Source organism: Aethalodelphis obliquidens, unplaced genomic scaffold (genome assembly GCF_003676395.1).
Source record: "Aethalodelphis obliquidens isolate GAN/ISIS:26980383/991018 unplaced genomic scaffold, ASM367639v1 scaffold7, whole genome shotgun sequence".
Lineage (NCBI taxonomy): Eukaryota > Metazoa > Chordata > Mammalia > Artiodactyla > Delphinidae > Aethalodelphis > Aethalodelphis obliquidens.
Genome location: NW_020837951.1, coordinates 51,429,692 through 51,436,503, shown reverse-complemented (window position 1 = coordinate 51,436,503; position 6,812 = coordinate 51,429,692).

Here is a 6,812-nt window from a genome sequence, read left to right as displayed (position 1 = left end):
CGTACTTCCTTTTGTTTTTGGTGTCTGCCCCCAGTGGGTAAGGTTGGTTCAATGGGTTGTGTACACTTCCTGGTGGAGGGGACTGGTGTCTGTGTTCTGGTGGATGAGGCTGGATCTTGTCTTTCTGGTGGGCAGAACTGTGTCCAGTGGTGTGGTTTTGGTTGTCTACAACCTTATGATTTTAGGCAGCCTCTCTGCTAATGGGTGGGGTTGTGTTCCTGTCTTGCTAGTTGTTTGGCATAGGGTGTCCAGCACTGTAGCTTGCTGGTCACTGAGTGGAGCTGGGTCTTAGCACTGAGATGGAGATCTCTGGGAGATTTTCGTCATTTGATCTTACATGGAGCGGGGAGGTCTCTGGTGGACCAATATCCTGAACTTGGCTCTCCCATCTCAGAGGCACAGGCCTGACACCCAGCCAGAGCACCAAGACCCTGTCACCCACACGGCTCAGAAGAAAAGGGAGAAACAAAAAGAAATTAAAATAAATTAATTAAAATAAATATAGTTATTAAAATAAAAAATTTAAAGAATTATTAAATTAATTTTTTTTAAGTAATTGAAAAAAAAAGAGAACAACAAAACCAATATACAAATCCACCAATGATAACAAGCGTTAAAAACTAAGATAAACATAAAAATCAGAAACTGGTCAGTAGCATACAGCAAACCCCAAGTCTACAGTTGCTCCCAAAGGCCACCTCTTCAATTTGGGATGATTCGTTGTCTATTCAGCTATTCCACAGATGCAGGGTACATCAAGTTGATTGTGGAGATTTAATCCACTGCTCCTGAGGCTGCTGGGAGAGATTTCCCTTTCTCTTCTTTGTTTGCACAGCTCCCAGGGTTCAGCTTTGGATTTGGACCCGCCTCTGCGTGTAGGTCGCCTGAGGGCGTCTGTTCTTGGCTCAGACAGGATGGGGTTAAAGGAGCCGCTGATTCGGGGGCTCCGGCTCACTCAGGCCGGGGAGAGGGAGGGGCACGTAGTGCGTGGCGAGCCTGCGGCGGCAGAGGCTGGCGTGACGTTGCACCAGCCTGAGGCGCGCCGTGCGTTCTCCCGGGGGTAGTTGTCCCTGGAACCCGGCACCCTGGCAGTGGCGGGCTGCACAGGCTCCCGGGAGGGGAGGTGTGGACAGTGACCTGTGCTTGCACACAGGCTTCTTGTTGGCTGCAGCAGTGGCCTTAGAGTCTCATGCCTGTCTCTGGGGTCCGCGCTGATAGCCGCGGCTCGCGCCCGTCCTTGGAGCTCGTTTAGGCGGTCCTCTGAATCCCCTCTCCTCGTGCACCCCGAAACAATGGTCTCTTGCCTCTTAGGCAGTTCCAGACTTTTTCCCGGACTCCCTCCCAGGTAGCTGTGGCGCACTAGCCCCTTCAGGCTGTGTTCACGCCGCCAACTCCAGTCCTCTTCCTGGGATCCGACCGAAGCCTGAGTCTCAGCTCCCAGCTCTGCCCGTCCCAGCGGGTGAGCAGACAAGCCTCTCGAGCTGGTGAGTGCCGGTCGGCCCTGATCTTCTGTGCGGCAATCTCGCTGCTTTGCTCTCCGCACCCCTGTTGCTGTGCTCTCCTCCGCGGCCCCAAAGCTTTCCCCCTCCACCACCCGCAGTCTCCGCCCACGAAGGGGCTTCCTAGTGTGTGGAAACCTTTCCTCCTTCACAGCTCCCTCCTAGAGGTGCAGGTCCTGTCCCTATTCTTTTGTCTCTGTTTTATCTTTTTTCTTTTGCCCTACCCAGGTACGTGGTGAGTTTCTTGCCTTTTGGGAGGTCTGAGGTCTTCTGCCAGCATTCAGTAGGTGTTCTGTAGGAGTTGTTCCACACGTCGCTGTATTTTTGTGTGTGTGTGTGTGCGGTACGTGGGCCTCTCACTGTTGTGGCCTCTCCCGTTGCGGAGCACAGGCTCCAGACGCACAGGCTCAGCGGCCATGGCTTACGGGCCCAGCGGCTCCGCGGCATGTGGGATCTTCCCGGACCAGGGCACGAACCCGCGTCCCCTGCATCGGCAGGCAGACTCTCAACCACTGCGCCACCAGGGAAGCCCACGTCGATGTATTTTTGATGTATTTGTAGGGAGGAAGGTGATCACGTCTTACTCCTCTGCCATCTTGAAGGTCCTCTCTATATATCTTTTTAACAAAGCAAAGGGTTTGAGCTTCAAAAGGTGATAAATTGTGCGGAAGTGACTAGGAAATATATGGGGAGGAACTAACGGAAGATAGGGCTATTTTAGTAAGGTCTGTTTATGCAAACTCGTCTTAGTGTTGACTCCCCATCTGCAATGATAAGAGTCGCTCTTCTCTCCCTGGTACAGGGCTGGTACTTTCTTCAAAGGGAAATTTATGCCCTGCTTTTAGGCAGATATGAGGAGGGCAGAGAACTCTTTCTGCATCTGCTGAGTCTCAGTTTCCTTCAACTCAAAATAGTCTTTGTGCCAAAGTGGCCTATTTTGGGGTAACATATTCTGATCCGCTTCCCCACGCTGCTTCAGGTGGGGCTGTGGTGGATATTCCTGTTGGCCAGGAAGCCATGCGGAGGCCCAGACACTACCACCACCATCCCCAAACTCATGCACAGCCTGTGGACCTCCCAAAATCGAGAAGGTGCTGAACTACACAACTAGGCCTGGCGGAAGCCCTGCTCTGCCCCCGAGGGAATCTCCATCTTCACTGCCTCTTTCTCCGCTCCTTCAGCCCACTCACAAGGAGCCCCTCCTGTAAGGCACTGGCTCCTTCACCTACATTTCAAAACCCTTACTGACTGCATTGAACCCTAAGTTTAGGGGGAAAAATTCTCCTTGAGTAATTTTTCTTGTAATTAATCAAACCAATCCATAACTGTGAAGGGTAAAGAATTGTCCTCTCACCCCCAGCCCTATGGGGGTGATTTACTTAATGTCACTAGTTACTTCTGAACACTGGTATTAACCACCTCCAACCTGGGAGCCTCCTTACAGTGATTTGGACCCTGAGAGAGTCTTTTATTCACCTGAGTGGGTAACGTAAAGATGAGCAATCTCGGGCTTCCCTGGTGGCTCAGTGGTTGAGAGTCCGCCTGCCGATGCGGGGGACGTGGGTTCGTGCCCCGGTCCGGGAAGATCCCACATGCCGCGGAGCGGCTGGGCCCGTGAGCCATGGCCGCTGAGCCTGCACGTCCGGAGCCTGTGCTCCACAACGGGAGAGGCCACAACAGTGAGAGGCCCGCGTATGGCAAAAAAAAAAAGATGAGCAATCCCTTCTCAAATATTATGACCAGTAGATTTGTCTTTTCCTCCCTTACTAGAGGGCTGGATTGGGCTCTAGAAGACTGTTCTCCAGACAGGAGTAGATTTTGGTGGTTCTTGTTGCCACTGTAGATTCTTGTGGAAGAGGGGGAATGTCTCCTCCCAGAGGTTTTGATTTAGACGGTTTGAGGGGATTCCAGGATCTAGATTGTTAACTGACATCTCAGGGCCTTCCAAATCCAGTGATTCACAGACAACACTTGGAGAAACTTTGGATTCAATGATCTTCCTTGTTTTCTATTTTTTGTCTAGTAGATTTAATAAAGTTGCGACTTAAAGTTATATTTCCTTCCTAGTGGTTTTAGACAATTCATATTTGAGTTTAATCTGGGAGCCACAGTATTGTCCATTTACCCAAGACCCCTTCTTCGGGAATCTGTGGTCAACAGCACAGCCATCTGTGACACCGATACTTGCTCAGTGGGAATTCATTCCTCCGTAGGCTGGGGCTTCTCAGGAATCCCCTGCAGGTCCAGTGTCACAGGGCTGTTGGGTGTGAATGTCTTGGTCCATAGCAACAACTGTCCTGGAGGAGAGATCCTAGAACTTGAGTGAAACAGAACGTAGCAAATATGCCTTTGAAAGACTCACACCTTTCTTGTTTAGTCAAGGGATTAACTATGACCAAGGAGCCGAGGGAAAATGCTGAATTCATCCACTTTACCCCTACCGACCTCTAGGGGGCAGCAGAGCCAGGAGAAACATTCATTAACGTCTGTCCGTCTGTAGTGACTGGCTCGCTGATGGAAAGGGAAGACAGGGAGAGCTCTGAATGCTCAGGATTCTACAGCCATGGCCGCATTTCCCACTTCTGATGGAGGCATCTCCGGACCTCGGAGAAAACCAGGGGTCTGGGCAAAGAAAGGCACAGGACTTCTAAAACACCCTGTGAACTCTAAGCCCATACGATGACCCAAACTGCTGAGATGGAAACCCACATCCACCACCTCCAGGGATTGCCTTTGGGTAGGTTACTTCTTTGCTTCCTTATCTATCAAAGGGGAAGAGTAATACTACCCACCTTAAGTGACTGAGGAGAGATGAAATGAGTTACTAGATGTAAATCGTGTAGAAGGATGGCTAGCACAGAGTAAGTGCTTTCTAAATGACTGCTCCTCGAGTCACAGATAACTCCAAACCATTTTTGGAAAATGCCAGATTCGGGATAGCGCTGATTTTTAATAATTTTCATTTGGGTTGGACCCAGACAGATCTTTTAAAATAATTAATAATATCTAACAGGTGCCTGGAATTGCTGATTTGAATAAGTCAGTGTTGGATTAACAAGATTTTGTCTAGGGTAGGTATAAACAGGAATATATAGAACATGTTCCTGACAGATACATACAGGGCCTTTGGCAAATCAAATACTCCATGTAATCGGGAGCTACGTGTGCATCATACCCAATTGCCAATTTTCAAAAATCTCTATAGAATAAAATATCTCTAACACTAAACCACATTAGATATAATGTTTCTTGAAGGTTCAGGGTCTGCGGTGAACCACAGCTATTACTGTAGTGGAGATGCTTTGGCAGGCTGGTTCATAGTGCCTCAGTGTTTGCTGGTATTTTCATTCATTCATCAGCTTTGTTTTCCACAGACATTTGGAGTCTTTCATTCAAACCACAGTGCAAGTGCGAGGTCATATCTAAAACCACTAAGCAGTGACTCAAGTGCTCTGGAGGGACTTTTCTGAACAACTGCTGAATTTACTTTCGGTTAAGTCCAGTAGCTTTGCCCGTGGGATATATGAAACTCTTGACACAGCCAAACAACCCCAGCAAACTCTCAGAATCCAGTTAGTAAATAAACTCCATTGTAATGTAAGAAAAAAACACTGCCCTTGCTATTTACCCTTCACACCGAAAGAGTAAATGATACTGTGGGAACAATGAAGGATATCACTGAAAAGAACATGAGCAAAAGGCAAAATTGCCTCCTCTAAGACTCCTCTTGCCCTCTAAGAATGGGATTTGGGCAGGATGCCTTCGGAAATGATTTTTTTCCCCGGGAATGACAACATTCAGTACCACATAAGAAGTGAAATTGAAGCATTGATCTTATTCTTCAAATACAGGATAGCTTCAATATTAAAATTAACATATAAATGTAGCATCCATCTTATTTTGAACTCACTTCTGCTGAGTAAATGCACATATAAAGAATGAATCACTGAAACAGTATGCAATGAAATCAAGTTCATTTTTCAAATACGTCAGTTCAAATGCAGTCAGTGCCTGTTTTCTGGGCACCCAACAAATGTTCCCAGGATGCCTCCCCTACCATCGTCTCCCACAGATCCAGCCACAGGGCAACCTGGGGACCCTGGAAGATGAGTCCCTGAAGAGCAAACCCCATAATATATGACTGCTGCACCGCACTGAATAGGATCCCCTCCTCTGGTCCTATTCTTTTCATAAATTTTAAATGTTCTTAGGCTCTTAGAAGCTGGCCAATTAACTGTAAGAGCCTAGACCAGAGGTCTACAATCACTGCCCCTTTTCCCTGGTACCTTTCCCCTTTCCAGGTTGCTCTTCTATTAATTTCAACGACAGCCATACACCTGGCTAACAAATGCCTTGCTTCTCAAGACGTTTGTGAAACTACTTCTGGTTTTCCCATCATCAAGAGTGTTGAGATAATACAGATATAATAGAAATGCTTCTACTTTTCACTGTGTATTTCCTGCAATCTAGCCCAGATGTTATATAGCAACTTTAAAACACATTTGGGAGCCAGCAACTGAAATTCACTTACAATTAACTTCTGTTTCTACATATTATTTCTGGAGATTCCACTATGGAATTATGGAAGTATACAGCAAATTACTATGTTAATTTTTTTCTTCTGCAGGACTGGCATGTTTGTAAGTCTATTTTAAACTCACTCTTATTCACTAAAATTCAGTTAAGAGCAACATCACTTTTGAAAAACTTACTGCTTTATACTCAGATTATATTATCACCAAACAGCTAATGTTAAACATGGACAGCAGAATAAAATCAAGTGATCTAAAAAGGACAAAACAAAACCAAAAATAAAAACAAGAAACAGAAAAGAAAACTGTTGATATTTCACAGTGAGATGTCGCCTCACACCTGTTAGAATGGCTATTACCAAAAAGACAAGAGGTAAGTGCTGGAGAGGGTGTGGAGAAAAGGGAACCCTCTTGCACTGCTGTTGGAAATGTAAATTGGGGCGGCCACTATGGAGAACAGTATGGAGGTTCCTCAAAAACCTAAAAATAGAACTACCATATGATCCAACAATTCCAATTCTGGGAATATATCCGAAGAAAATGAAAATACTATCTCAAAGAGATATCTGCACTCCATGTACATTGCAGCATTATTCACAACATACGGAAACAACCTAAGTGTCCATCGATGCGTAAACAGATAAAGAAAATGTTACATCCTAAGTGAAATAAGCCAGCCACAAAAAGACAAGTACTATATGACCTCACTTATATGTGGAATCTAAAAAAGCCAGACTCACAGAAACAGAGAGTAGACTGGTGGTTGCCAGGGGCTAAAGGG